The sequence below is a fragment of the Podarcis raffonei genome, chromosome 13 (genome assembly GCF_027172205.1).
Source record: "Podarcis raffonei isolate rPodRaf1 chromosome 13, rPodRaf1.pri, whole genome shotgun sequence".
NCBI classification, from domain to species: Eukaryota; Metazoa; Chordata; class Lepidosauria; order Squamata; family Lacertidae; genus Podarcis; species Podarcis raffonei.
The window spans coordinates 21,352,798-21,368,839 of record NC_070614.1 but is presented as its reverse complement, the minus strand read 5'-3'; positions in this window follow the sequence as shown (position 1 = coordinate 21,368,839).

The following is a 16,042-nucleotide window of genomic DNA, read 5'->3' as shown; positions in this document are numbered from 1 at the left end:
TGGCTCTTTCCTTGGCTGTTTTCCCAGCTGACTGGGGCATCGAACCCCATTAAAGTACTAACTAAGCAGAATCAGAGCAATAGGTCATTACTTCTTCTTTTTAATCTTCCATTAAAAATGTGGGGGAAAGGCACAAAATTGCCTTTCTTTCCTCCAAGACACTGCTGAGCAAGCAACATTTCTAGGAGCAGAGGTATATTATTGAGCAGAGAGGGATAGACCGAGGAAATCTGCTGACAATGCATCTTCGGAGGGCATAATACACTCACCTATCCAGAATAAGAATGATTGATTGGGGGCTATCAATGGCGACTGCCTTTCTTTTCACTGGAGTGCTTAGTTTTTCAAAGGAGAGGTGTCTGGGCTCCACGTTATTGTGGAACTACAGTGGTACCTTGGTTCCCAAACACCTTGGTTCCCAAACACCAAAACCAGGAAGTAAGTGTCCCGGTTTTCGAAATCTTTTCGGGAGTCGAATGTCCGATGCAGTTGTCGGCTGTTGTTTCCGGGGCGCCTGCACCAATCAGAAGCTGCGCCTTGGTTTTCGAACATTTTGGAAGTCAACTGGACTTCTCGAATGGATTAAGTCTGGCGCTTTTGTTTTTGCTATTAATTTTGTGTTTTTGAGGCTTTTTCGGTTCATTTGTTTTTGTGACTGTGTGGAACCCAGTTCTGCTACTTATTGATTGCTTGTGTGACTGCGGAAATGGATAAAAGCCCCCCATCCAAACAACGGCTATCACCAGTGCAGGTAAGAAAAATCAATTAATTTAAATTTTTATCATCTACGGTACTGTCTTATTTATTTTATAGTATTGCTTTAATTTTATGGATCAATGGTCTTGTTAGATAGTAAAATGCATGTTAAATTGCTGTTTTAGGGGTCGTTTTTAAAAGTCTGGAATGGATGAATCCATTTTTCAATACTTTTGTATTGTTTTATTGTTGTTAGCCGCCCTGAGCCCGGCTTCGGCTGGGGAGGGCGGGATATAAATAAAATTTATTATTATTATTATTACTTTCTATGGGAAAGCACGCCTTGGTTTTGGAACGCTTTGGTTTTGGAACGGATTAAGTTTGAGAACCAAGGTTACCACTGTAAAGTTCCTATTGGCTATCCTGACAGGATTGACAGGTGCTGGAGACCAGCCTCATTCATTTGTTTACTACTGAAAGAAATAAAAGACAACGTCTCCCCTCAGCCACTGCAGTCTCTTGCTTTTCTAAGCCCGGCTAAACATCTCACAGATCTGACTTTACATTAGCAGGGGTGGGTGGGGATAATCAGAGGAACACAGAGTAAAAGAGTCATGTGCTTCCCATCCCTGGTGGCTTGGGGAAGCCTCATGTTTGTGGGGAAGGATGTTCATCACTACATGCAAGAAATATGCAGATTAGCTGGAGCCCCTCTGCTTGGCATATGTTGCCCACCCAAGACATAAGCGAGAGACCTCCTCCATCCCATCTCGGCTATGTCTTCTTGCAATCGTTTCTCTCCAGTAGCCACCGGGAGGCGCTGTTGTCCTCACCTATCAGTCTTTGTGGGTGAAAAAAATGACCCAAGTTTTGCTGAAGGTCTGGACTTGGGTTATCTTTTCTTCCTTCTCGGACGACAGGCTAAGTATCTTTGTTGTTTAGTCATTTAGTTGTGTCTGACTCTTCGTGACCCCATGGACCAGAGCACGCCAGGCACTCCTGTCTCCCACGGCCTCCCGCAGTTTGGTTAAACTGATGTTGGTAGCTTCAAGAACACTGTCCAGCCATCTCATCCTCTGTCGTCCCCTTCTCCCTGTGCCCTCCATCTTTCCCAACATCAGGGTCTTTTCCAGGGAGTCTTCTCTTCTCATGAGGTGGCCAAAGTATTGGCGTCTCAGCTTCAGGATCTGTCCTTCCAGTGAGCACTCAGGGCTGATTTCCTTCAGAATGGAGAGGTCTGATTTTCTTGCAGTCCATGGGACTCTCAAGAGTCTCCTCCAGCACCAGAATTCAAAAGCATCAATTATTTGGATCACTGCCTTGCCGTGGTGAAGGGGCTTGAATAACTCAGAGAAGCTATGCCGTGCAGGGCCACCCAAGATGGACAGGACATAGTGGAGAGTTTTGACCGAACATGATCCACCTGGAGCAGGAACCGGCAAGCCACTCCAGTATCCCTGCCAAGAAAACTCCATGGACAAAGACCTAAGTATCTAGTTTAGCGTATATCAAGTCCCTTCCACAGACCCCCCCCCCCCACTTCACTCTAGCAAACTCAAGCACTGCTCTGTTGGTTTTGCCTTCAGTTTCATCCCCCCAAGCATAGGGTCTTCATTAAGACAAAGGGTTGGTGATTTGCAAGGCAACAGCTTAGATCTTGACATCTATCAGGTATCAGATAAACTTAAGAGGGGCAGAGGGGAGGGAGGACGAGGCGAAGGGAGTGGGGAGTGGTTCCGGAAAACCAGCTGCTAATGGCGGGTTCTCCTTGCTCAATGGCACAAGGACTGATTTAAGAGCTCTGAAATGAATCACTTTTATTGCTGTCCCTTTGTCTTGCTGTCATGCGTTTAACCCAAAACATCAGTCAGGGGCTGTGGAGGGTCTCTGCTTGCGTCAGGCACAAGCTATCTATTCCTGCAATGATGTCTGACCCTCCCATAAGCCCCTTCCCTGTCTTTGCAGGCAATAGAATCACAAGGGGCACATTTAGGTCCACAGCAACATTAGATTTAATCTAATGCCATCATATACACTATATTAACAAACACACCATATTATTATTGTTGCTGCTGTTGTTGTTGTTATAGGTTGGATGGCCATCTGTCATGGATGCATTAATTTAGATTCCTCACATTCCGAGGGGTTGGACTAGATGACTCTTGGGGTCTCTTCCAGCTTTATGATATTATTATTATTATTATTATTATTATTATTATTATTATTATTATTATCATCATCATCATCATCATCATCATCATTATCAAAATTTACATGCATGTCCATCAGCTGATGTCATTGGATGATGACATATAGTGGGCAGGATTTAATTTTGCTGGGTGCTACTTTAAAGCCCTAAACGGCTTCAGCCCAGTATACTTGAAGGAGCATCTCTACCCCCATTGTTCAGCCCGGACATTGAGGTCCAGCTCCGAGGGCCTTCTGGCAGTTCCCTCACTGTGAGAAATGTGGTTACAGGGAACCAGGCAGAGGACCTTCTTGGTGGTGGCGCCCGCCCTGTGGAACACCCTCCCATCAGATGTCAAGGGTTATTAAAATCCTGCTAAGTGTTATTAAAATCCTGCTAAGGTTTTCATCTGCTTACAGTGGTCTCCTAGATAAATTCTAAATTTCCCCCATTCTTCGTTGAACTTTTGGTCTTCTTGGTTCCTGAGCCTTCTGGTCAGTTTTGTCATTTCGGCATAGTCCAACACCTTGGGTTGCCATTCCTCTCTGGTAGGGACTTTGTCTTCTTTCAGTCTCTGGGCTAGTAGTATCCGCATTGCTGTTGTCACATACGTGAATTTTTTTCCCTGTTCCTTGGGAATGTCGGTACCTACAATTCCTAATAAAAGGCTTCTGGGTTTGTTTGTTTGTTTTAACAAAGTTATTTTAAACATTTTTCCCCCAATTCATTATATTGGTACTTTGAAATTTCCCAAAGAAGAGTTTCTTGAAGGGAAATCATCAAAACGGCCATGTTTTCTGCGAGTAATTCTCTTCTTCATGATTTCCCAAAGAAGGATAAGGCAAACTTTTACCTTTCGATAAAAAGTTGCTTGTGTCATTGAAAGCTCTGTTACTGTTTTTTTCTTTTAAGACCAAAGATGCTAATGTATGAGTTGTTTTTTTTCTAAACTGAAACCTCAATAAGGTAAAGGGTAAAGGGACCCCTGACCATTAGGTCCAGTCGTGGCCGACTCTGGGGTTGCGGCACTCATCTCGCTTTATTGGCCGAGGGAGCTGACGTACAGCTTCCGGGTCATGTGGCCAGCATGACTAAGCCGCTTCTGGAGAACCAGAGCAGCGCATGGAAATGCCGTTTACCTTCTCGCCGGAGCGGTACCTATTGATCTACTTGCACTTTGAGGTGCTTTCGAACTGCTAGGTTGGCAGGAGCAGGGACCAAACAATGGGAGCTCACCCCGTCGCAGGGATTCGAACCGCCGACCTTCTGATCAGCAAGTCCTAAGCTCTGTGGTTTAACCCACAGCGTCACCCGCATCCCGAAACCTCAGTATTCAGGTTAAATTGCCGTGTTGGCACTTTGCGATAAATAAGTGGGTTGCAGTTTGGGCACTCGGTCTCTAAAAGGTTCACCATCCCTGGGCTAGATGATCCTCACGGTCGCTTCCAATGCTATGATTCTATGATTCTCCTTTTCTAACCTTTCTACACCTTTCCCCTTCTTTCCCCCTCTCTTTCTCCGATTATTTAAAATGCATGCTGTATCTTGCTTTTATGGGCTTTATATGACTATTACTCTCTGATGGCGTGTTGCCATCTTTGCCTTTTTACGATGTATTAATCTTCCGGCACACACATTGGGAAGAATGCTGAATAGATGGGTTCTCTGGAAGTGCCCCAGGATTTGCCTCTCTGTAAAGAAACGATGTGCCTGGCGGTGGCACAAAATTAGGTGGGCATCCTATTTCAAAAGGAGAAACAGAATGGCATAATGTTTAGAGCAGGGACGCGGGTGGCACTCTGGGTTAAACCACAGAGCCTAGGACTTGCCGATCAGAAGGTCGCGGTTCGAATCCCCGTGACGGGGTGAGCTCCCATTGTTCGGTCCCTGCTTCTGCCAACCTAGCAGCTCGAAAGCACGTCAAAGTGCAAGTAGATAAATAGGTAACACTCTGGTGGGAAGGTAAACGGCGTTTCCGTGCGCTGCTCTGGTTCGCCAGAAGCGGCTTAGTCATGCTGGCCACATGACCCGGAAGCTGTATGCTGACTCCCTCGGCCAATAAAGCTAGATGAGCGCCACAACCCCAGAGTTGGTCACGACTTTACCTTTTACCTTTACTAGTCAACCTTTTTATACCTTTGTTGTTGTTATTTAGTCATTTAGTCGTGTCCAACTCTTCGTGACCCCATGGACTAGAGCACGCCAGGCATTCCTGTCTTCCACTGGCTCCCGCAGTTTGGTCAAACTCATGCTGGTAGCTTCGAGAACACTGTACAGCCATCTCATCCTCTGTCGTCCCCTTCTCCTTGTGCCCTTCATCTTTCCCAACATCAGGGTCTTTTCCAGGGAGTCTTCTCTTCTCATGAGGTGGCCAAAGTATTGGAGTCTCAGCTTCAGGATCTGTTCTTCCAGTGAGCACTCAGGGCTGATTTCCTTCAGAATGGATAGGTTTGATTTTCTTGCAGTCTATGGGACTCTCAAGAGTCTCCTCCAGCACCATAATTCAAAAGCATACCTACCGCCCACTTCTTGATGGTAAAATTTCCTTACCGGCCACCAGTGCTCGATGGAAGGAGGGTACAGCTTTTGCCGTAGTACCCTCTACCGCCCACCTAGAATCCTGAAGCACCCACTAGTGGGTGGTAGGGGCCAGGTTGGCAACCCCTGGGTTAGAGTGATGGACTGGGAAGAAGACATGTGTTCAAATCCCCACTTGGTCATAAAGCCTTGGGCCAATCACTTTCTCTGAGCCTGACCTATGTTGTGAGGATAAAATGGGGTTTGTGAGAGAGAATCCTTGGAGGAAATCTGAAATATACATGTAAATATGAGAATGTAATGATAACTATTACTGCTGTTTGGTTCAGAGGAAAGTGAAATATCAACAGCAATAATATTGAGGTGAATGTTGCCGTGGTTCAGATGAAGATTAAAGAATAAGCCACGCCTTACCGTTTTGTAACTTCCATCAAGATCTCTGGAAAGAATTAACTAATCCATCAATCACTTTGCATCCTGGAAGATCACCTGAATATTATGTCTCTCCTTCTCTGATATAGATAAGAGCAGTCACAGAAACCATAGCTAAACTCCTGTTTCAAGCAATTAAGATACAAGTAAAAACGGCACCCAAACAAATGCAATTAAGTGATCTTATCTGTTAATAGAGATCATTGATCATTCTGCACCCTAGTTTTGCATGTTAACTTGAGCTGTAAGTTTTATTGTGAGGTCTCCTGACAGGATCAGTAGATTGACTGACTGATGGCACAAAGGGAACAAGTGGTTGCCAAGGTCCTTAAAATGTTAATTTTGCTGCAAAGTTTGGCATGAATGTTAGATTTTATCAGCGCTAGCCCACCTTCTGAGAATAAATTCTTCTTAACACTCCCACACCCACAGCTGCACAGCTGCAATTCTTTGCAAACTTACCTGAGAATAAGATCCCCTGAACACAAATGGAACTTAATTCCAAGTAAACATTGGACTGGGCTGTTTATATTAGTTTCCTGCATGATACCTTACTGAGTTCTACAAACCAAACTCCAAATGTTATGGAATTCAATTGTATATATAATTCAGTCAATTATATATATAGGAAACCCATGCAATGCCTACTATTTTCCCCATTCCAAAAGTAGGAAATGCAAAGTGACCTAGCCAAGCTAGATGGGTGGAGTATAAATAATAAAATTATTATTATTATTATTATTATTATTATTATTATTATTATTATTATTATTAAGAGCCATTGAAGAAGGAAGAAGAGAGAATGGGATCCATCTTGGGCAGGCTGGCTGAAGGCTGGCTGCACTGCTGTGGGTGACAAGTCCTTCTTGAAATGACCATGCTGTAAGATCTGGACTCCCTCCATGCAGACTGAAGGTGTAAATAGGTGGATGAACCATATTTCTTAAAGCTACAGCAGTCTCTGCTGTGTCTCAATTTTCCAAAGGAGCACAGACCCTGGGTGAGTGCCTGGAATCCTCTGGGATCTTGTAGAGAGTGGGGGATGGTGCATGATTGTGGCAAGAATAGACTTCGTTTTTAATCCTGGAACTGTTTATACCACAAATGTTCCAGGATTTGCTTGTTTGGTCCTACTTTTGCTGTGCTAGAGTGGAAAAGTAACATTGGGGGGACTAATAAGGCAGAATGAGGAGCGGACAGCCCACTATAAACCCACGACTAATGCACTATTATGGCATCAATGACATGTTGCAGAACACACCCGGCGAAAATCTGCAGGGGCTTCAGAGATGTGCCAAAGTTATCAGTGTCCCAAGACCCCTTGCTTGAATCTGGTTCTGATAAGCACCTCCCTGACCAGCCATATGACCGATGAGATGTATGACCTGCTGTTGTTTTTTGACATTGCAGGGAAGTGTTTTCGGCGGGGAGGAGGAATAAATAGCAGCCTCTTATTTACAAACAGCGAGAGAGGCGGTGGGTGGCCTCGAAAGCAGCTGGAACAAATGTGTGTGTACCGTATCTAGACAAAGCTGCTCAGATGTAGAGGATCTCCAACTGCTGAACTGAAAATTCAAGAAATGACCTCCTGGTTCCACTCGGTGTGAAACTCCCTGTGCACCAAGGACAAGTTCACAGCTGATCTTCACTCCTGGCACCAAGCATGTTCCTGTTTTGTTAAAAGGGGGGGAGGATTAAATGAAAAGGGGAGAGGGGGGAAACAGCCTGCACACCCAAGTCCCTCACTGCACTGGAGACCAGCTGTACGGAACAGATGTACGGCAGCGTGGTTGGAATTGAGTTTTGCATTTCTGGCAAATCCTTTCCCCGCATTCACAAAAGATCTTTTATGTCTTGACAGCTCTGGGAAGCAGAAACTTTAGAGGAGAAAGGAAGAGAGGGGGAAGGTGTTTACAGGTGTGCGGGATTGTTCTAGTGTCTCATCCCCCGGGATAGAGGAAGGGAAGGAGACCCTGACGTCACAGACGGAGGTTCCACAAAAATTTCTAATAAGCCATTCGCCGGAAGAAGGGGGGGGGAGGGAAGCAGTGAGGGGATTGAGGATCCTCTGGGGGCTCAAACCTGGATGGAAGAAAAGGAAAGGAAGGCGAGAGGTGTGTGTATGTGCCAGAGCTCGTTTTCATAAAAGAGAAGCTACGAATCGCGGGGGACTCCAGATTGGCTTCTTTTGGAGGTTGAAGGTTGGAACGGACCGGCCCTTGGGACCAGCTAAAGCCATGTGGAGCTGAGCTCATCCATATAAAGGACACTTGGAGGGGGAGGACAGCGGAAGAGAAGCCTGCAGGACGGAAATGGGGTGGGTGATGGTAACAGAGCATCACGAGAGATTTGAGCACAAAGGGGCCAAACACCATCTCATAAGGATAAAGGTAAACGGACCCCTGACCATTAGGTCCAGTCGTGGCCGACTCTGGGGTTGCGGTGCTCATCTCGCTTTATTGGCCTAGGGAGCTGGCATACAGCTTCCAGGTCATGTGGCCAGCATGACTAAGCCGCTTCTGGCGAACCAGAGCAGCGCGCGGAAACACCGCCAGAGTGGTACCTATTTATCTACTTGCACTTTGACGTGCTTCTTAACTGCTAGGTTGGCAGGAGCAGGGACTGAGCAACGGGAGCTCACCCCGTTGTGTGGATTCGAACCGCTGACCTTCTGATCGGCAAATCCTAGGCCCTGTGGTTTAACCCACAGCACAACCTGCGTCCCGTAAAAGATCGTACCATAACCCCTTATGTACCCAACTGATCACTGTGCTCCAACATCTCATCAGTGCGTCTGTTCCATATGATGTAGGAATGGCACCTTTCGTGTGTGGCATCTGTACTTTGGACCGCCGCCTCCCTTTGAATATTAACCAGGCTTCGTCTCCGTTGTCTTTTCAGCAACTATCGAAACAGCTATCAAAAACCTTCCTTTTTCCAGCAAGCCTTTTAAGCGGAGACCTTTATCCCAGTCTCTGTCCATCTGCGATCTGGACTTGATTTTTTAAATATGAAAAAAAAGTTTGTTTTCAAAATTGCTTTAATTGTATTTTTGCATATGAAATGGTGTGATTCTTTTTATTGTTGATGTTTATTTTGCTGTGAAATCACTTTGAGATCTTTTCAGGGAAATGATCCGTAAGCAAATAAAATACTGGTCTAAAACGAGTTAAAACGAGATAAAATCAATTAAAACTCAGTTAAAATTTGTGGAGCTCTGGAGCTGACAGCCTAGCCTGCCGCCATCTTGAAAAATCATGCTGGCCAATCGAGCTTAATAAATAAATTCACACACACATATTCAGAGGGGGACAGGAAAAATCAGGGCTGGGCCTCAGCAAGCTTCAGCCTCTCCTTGTCTTTGCCCATTCTCCAGCAAAATCGGGACACTTGGAGGGTATGCTTCTTCTTCTTTGGCGATCATTCGTAGCTGAGTAAGATTGTCTTCCATAAACCCACTTTTAACGGGGGGTGCGTAAGTGGCTGTGGAGGCCGATTCTGGATCCATAAGTCCTTCCACAGTGGGGACATAGGTTTCCAGACGGGAGTTGATCATGGTGAGGGTTTGCCAAGCGTGCCTCTTAGCACGTTTCTCCCTTTCATCCGGAGTTTGAGTGTCTTTAAAATGCACGACACCTTTGGTAAAGGCTGTTCTCCAATTGGAGCGCTTGCAGGCCAGTGATCCCAGTTGTTGGTGATTATACTACATTTTTTAGATTTGCCTTGAGAGTCTTTGAACCTCTTTTGTTGACCACTAGCATTACGCTTTCCATTTTTAAGTTCGGAATAAAGTAGTTGCTTTGGAAGACGATAATCAGGCATCCACACAACATGATCAGTTGAACGAAGTTGATGTTGAAGAATCATCGCTTCGACACTGGTGATCTTTGCTTCTTCCAGTACACTGGCATTAGTTCACCTGTCTTCCCAAGTGATGTGTAAAATTTTTCGGAGACACCGTTGATGGAATCTTTCAAGGAGCTGGAGATGCCTTTTATAAGTGGTCCATGTTTCACAAGCATACAGTAAGGTTGGTAGTACAATAGCTTTGTAAACAAGCATGTTGGTTTCCCTGCGAATGTTCCGGTCCTCAAACACTCTGCAACAGACCACCGGTGCGCAGAGTGGGAGGAAATCTCTGCCATATTCTAAACCACTTCTGGTAGTGTGGCTTGTGTGTTAGGAATGCTTTATATGCCTGAGGGCAGGGACAGTTTCACTGATTTTGCAAGTGGCTCTGGGCATCCTATCTTCAAGTATATGTAGGTAAAGTAAGCTGCATTGCCATTTAAAGAGCCCTTCTCCCTTGACTCTGTAAGACCTTTAAGTACATGGTCTGAAATTGCCTAGCTGCACCCTTGGGTGAGGAAATTTGCAACAACAGGGGGGAGGAAGGGGCAGAAGGGTGCCATCTCTGCTTGCTCCTGAATTTCTCCTACAGCACTTGGCTTCGTTCATAGGAAAACAAACCTAATCAGTGCATTTATTATCCATTTGTTCACCTCTCTATTGAGAACCAGGATGGTGTAGTGGTTAGAGTGTTGGACTAAGACCTGGGAGACGGGGGTTCTAGTCCCCACTTGGCCACAAAACTCTCTGTCTGGTTTTGGGCCAGTCATGACCTCTCAGCCAAAACTACCTCACAGGGTTGTTCTGAGGATAAAATGAGGAGAGGGGGAACCTTGAAGGAAAGCTGGGATATAGTAAGGATAAGAAAACACATGGCCATGAATCAGGCTACTGCACCCATTGATGAGGATGAACCTGCTGATTTAGAATATGGAACACTGATGGGCGCATCCCGAAGACTTGTCAATGGGGCAGCCAACTCATTGAGAACCCAGCAAGTTGTTGACATCTCCAGCTCTCAGCTGAAACATCCCTCTGCATATTGGCACATTGACCACAGCGGGAGTCGTCATGTGCTCTCCCAGTCACCGCCCGGTCACCATCTGTTGACACGTTCCAGAGAGTGAGAGAGTTATGATTTCTAGAATGGCTGGGGAGGAGGCCCAGGGAAATAAAAAAATGGCCTCATTGTCTGAGGAATATCTCAAGAGTGAGTTCAGCTAAGACTGACGCCTGACTCCTTCTCCTTCTCCTTCTTCACGATTGTGAGGCTGGGGGACACTGTGTTTGTGTGTGTTGGACGGGAGACCCACGAGGCACACATTTCTACAAAATTAGGTAGCACTGAGGGCATAGTTGAAGGCAGAACGTTTTGGTTGAATTCTGGGTCAGCCTTTCTCCTTCTGTGCCCTGCAAAGAGTCCAACATGCTTCCATGGAAACATGGCGTTTTTGAGTTGGTGGGGACCCTGGAGCTGATGAGGGCAGGGTGGGTAATATGGCACCCCGAGAAAGGACAGCATTTGACACTTCCCCGCTAAGTGTTTTTTTATTGTTTACAATAATTTCTTTTGGTACAGTTGCTTTTTAAGTTGATCTTCCCTGAAGGCACCTGTATAAATAATAAAGTAAAGGTAAAGGGACCCCTGACCATTAGGTCCAGTCGTGGCCGACTGGGGTTGCGGCGCTCATCTTGCTTTATTGGCCGAGGGAGCTGGCGTACAGCTTCCGGGTCATGTGGCCAGCATGACTAAGCTGCTTCTGGCGAACCAGAGCAGCACACGGAAACGCAGTTTACCTTCCGCCAGAGCAGTACCTATTTATCTACTTGCGCTTTGACGTGCTTTTGAACTGCTAGGTTGGCAGGAGCAGGGACCGAGCAATGGAAGCTCACCCCGTCGTGGGGATTCAAACCACCGACCTTCTGATCGGCAAGTCCTAGGCTCTGTGGTTTAACCCACAGCGCCACCCGCATCCCTGTATAAATAATAATAATAATAACAGCTCAGCGCCCTGTGGGGAGGGGGACTGGACGCACCACCCTAAATCCTGGCTACAGAGTATTAGAAACCAGGAAGCAGAGTTTCTATACCAGATTAAAGCTGAACAGGAATGACTGAGTGCTGCTAAACCACCCTCTTCTGCATCATCCTGTGGCTCCTGTCTAGAATGACCAGCTTGTCAGTTTGCATTTCTTAGTGCAGAAAGTATTGCTCTGATGTGTAGAGATCTTTCCTATTCTAATTAATTCAAGAGTGTTCTGGAAGCTTCTCTGTGTGAAAGAAAGAGGCAGAAGGCTCATGATGTTTGGGTTATTCCTTCAGAGAAGCTGAGCACAGCAGGCTTAAACTGGTTCTGTTATCTTTTCTGTCAAGGTCATGCTGACTTTAAAAGTAAGGCCAGAAGGAGCCTGGGTTTCACTTCTCTCTCTCTCTCTCTCTCTCTCTCTCTCTCTCTCTCTCTCTTTTTCTGGGGTGGTGTTCTGTACATAGTATGCTCAGTGTTAAGGTTTAGATTTATTATAAGTTATTGTAAGTTTTTTAGATTTATTATAAGTTATCGTGAAGCTGAGGCTCCAATACTTTGGCCACCTCATGAGAAGAGAAGACTCCCTGGAAAAGACCCTGATGTTGGGAAAGATTACAACATTGTAAGTTTAAGTTACGGTAAGTCTTCTGCAACTGGATTTCTTATGGACAATGCCAATCCTGAATGTATTGGACTTGTGACCATTATGCTCATTTGCCATCAGTAGCAGTAAAGCTCTGCTGGATGAAATACAATTGCCTCTGGTCTATTTTTTGTGAATTCTGCAACGTGTTTAAGGTTTTACTCCGCTAACTATACACTGGAATCTACTCTGGATCAATACTGAATAGAATTCCATGACACAGCTGTCTCCAGATCTCAGTTCTATGCACACCACGTGCATGGAACCTTTGACCCTCCAAATATTGTTGAACCACAACTCCCAGCCAGCATGACCAATGGCCGGGGATGATGGGAGCTGTAGTTCAGCCACATCTGGGAGACCAAAGAAACCTGTGGCTAATGATAGCCAAATTTTAAAGCTGCATCATTTCTGGGACTAAGTACCAACCACGCAACGATGCCTTTCAAAAAGCAAGTTACTGTAGTTGCATGTTGTTCTTGTAGTTACATGAAAACCAATAGAAAATATTTGGATTTTTTAAAAAATGACACACCATTGACTGAGTGTTGGGGCACTTTTCTGGCTGGAAGCTGTGCTGATGACAACTGGATTTGCGACACTTCCCTGCTTGGCTGGCGTTTTCTCCAGGGGAGACCCCAGGCCACTTGGATCCTGGCTGAGAGTCTCAATTAGAGACAGCAGCACCCCCGGCATGCTCAAATCTGGGCTGGCTGAGTGGCTTGATGTTGAGAGAGAGCGCAGATCTCCTGGGTACTTGCTAATTAGCTGCTCTTGAAGAATTGATGAGCTGCTAATTTCTGCTCATCTGGGGTGAAACCTGGAGATTTGTTTTCAGCGCTTTCTGCAAAGACCCGCAAGCGTGCTGTACCACCCGGTGAGTGTCGCTGCTTGCTGTGCTTGCAGATTTCACGTTTCCCAGGACCCATTGCAAACAAAGTGAAAGCAAAAACTCCCAAGGCCTCCAACAGAATTGTGGGGCCTGTCAGTGCCAGATTTACATCTAAGCTAAACAAGCTATAGCTTAGGGCCCCCCTCTCTTGCGGGCCCCCCAAAAAATTAAAGGGAAGAAAAACCTGGATGTACATTTCCAAAATATAAGATAAAAAAACAAATAAAATAAAGCCTACATACAGCAACAGTGTTTTGTGTTGTGTAGGCTCCTGTGATGTAAGTCTGCTAGCCTGCTCCCTAAAATATCACTGGTTTGCTCATTTCTATATATAGGGTGCCTACATTCTGCATGGACTAGTTGCATGGCAACATGCGCAAACGGCTTTAGATAACTATGGAGTCCATAAATTACCATATAGCATATATTCAACACAAAAAACAGTGACAATTTGTTGTTGACAAGGGACAGCTGGACATATAAAGGGCACCATTACCTTCAGTAGCTTAGGGCCTCATCAAACCTAAATCCGGCCCTTGGGCTGATGCGTCAAAAAATATACTTTCTTTTCGTCCCAAAACAATCAGAGAGAAAAAACCTCACAGGACAACTTTATGAAGGTTTCTTCTCAGAGTTTAAAGGAAGCAAGAACTCATCATAGCATGGTGCTAAGATCACATTTCTGTGCCCCTTCAGCAGTTGAAAAGACTGCTTCTGAGCTTATGCAAAGTGGCCTATTGTTGCATCATCATCACAGACCACTCTTCCCAGGTGGAACATAGGGTGTCCTCAATCAGAAAGGAGGGCAGAATGCAGCTTCCAGGTGGATTTGAACCTCTACGTAGAGTCTATGGGAAACGTTTCCTTTAAGACATTAACTACTATCCATGCAAATTGCTGCTACTGCAGCAACACCTCAAGGATTCTTTATTTAAACATTAGATATACATTTGATCTATGTAGCGGTGCACAGGAAGGTTGCAAAAGATCCATTAAAGATCAGATCAGTTAAAATTAACTGGAAAACTAACTTCAAATGCCATAGAAATTAGTAGGCCTTCACCAAGGGCTGGAAGTTCAACAGGGACTGGGAGCATGCATCCTCAGCCAAAAAGACTCCCAGAGTAGCTTACAAACAATTAATTAAAACAAGAACATCCCTGCGCACAGGCTTAAAATCTTAAACATATGATACAATAGAAAACAAGGAAGGAAAGAAGAGTGAAACGTTAACATCATTTGGAAAGCCATCCTTTATCCCAAAAGACACTCTTGTTCCAAACCATGCCAGTTAAAAGCCAACTCCATCTTTTGCATTTCTTGTTGTTGTTTAGTCGTTTAGTCATGTCCGACTCTTCGTGACCCCATGGACCAGAGCACGCCAGGCACTTCTGTCTTCCACTGCCTCCCACAGTTTGGTCCAACTCATGCTGGTAGCTTCGAGAACACTGTCCAACCATCTCATCCTCTGTTGTCCCCTTCTCCTTGTGCCCTCCATCTTTGCCAACATCAGGGTCTTTTCCAGGGAGTCGAGTCTTCTCATGAGGTGGCCAAAGTATTGGAGCCTCAGCTTCAGGATCTGTCCTTCCAGTGAGCACTCAGGGCTGATTTCCTTCAGAATGGATAGGTTTGAGATTCTTGCAGTCCATGGGACTCTCAAGAGTCTTCTCCAGCACCATAATTCAAACGCATCAATTCTTCAGCGATCAGCCTTCTTATGGTCCAGCTTTCACTTCCATACATCACTACTGAGAAAAAATTAGGTAAAGTTAAAGGTACCCCTCACCATTAGGTCCAGTCATGGCCGACTCTGGGGTTGCTGCGCTCATCTCGCTTTATTGGCCGAGGGATCCGGTGTACAGCTTCCAGGTCATGTGGCCAGCATGACTAAGCCGCTTCTGGCGAACCAGAGCAGTGCATGGAAATGCCGTTTACCTTCCCGCCAGAGCGGTACCTATTTATCTACTTGCACATTGATGTGCTTTCGAACTGCTAGGTTGGCAGGAGCAGGGACCGAGCAACGGGAGCTGACCCCATCATGGGGATTCGAACAGCTGACCTTCTGATCAGCAAGTCCTAAGCTCTGTGGTTTAACCCACAGTTCCACCCATGTCCCTATCTTTTGCATTAAACCAAAATAAATACCATTGCCTAATGAATAACTATTGGAATCATCATGTCAGCTATAAACAACACGACACCCTCTTTCGCCCTAACCAGGGTCCGGGGAGGAGGGTACCGTCAGCAAAGTGCTATCTGGTGGGCCCCCAACGTAGGACAATCATGGCTTTGCTTGCTGCTGGGAGCAGATGGTTGGGAAGCTGCCAATTAGAATTTCCCACAATGCCCCTGTGTGCTCAGTGGACAGTTGCTCCAGAGCACTATGGGAAATGTTCAATGGAAACCTCCCAGACCCTGCCATCTGGCATGGAGTGGACAAGGCATCCATCAAGACAGGAGGGTCCAGGGCCTGACAGCTGCTGCCAGGCAACCATATGGACTCTGAAATGACACATACAGTGGTACCTCTGTTTACGTACTTAATTCATTCCGGAGGTCCATTCTTAACCTGAAACTGTTCTTAACCTGAAGCACCACTTTAGCTAATGGGGCCTCCCGCTGCTGCCGCTCCGGTTAAGTACTTAATTCATTCCAGAGGTGTGTTCTTAACCTGAAGCACCAATTTAGCTAATGGGGCCTCCCGCTGCTGCCGCTCCGCCGCCGCACAATTTCTGTTCTCATCCTGAAGCAAAGTTCTTAACCCAAGGTACTATTTC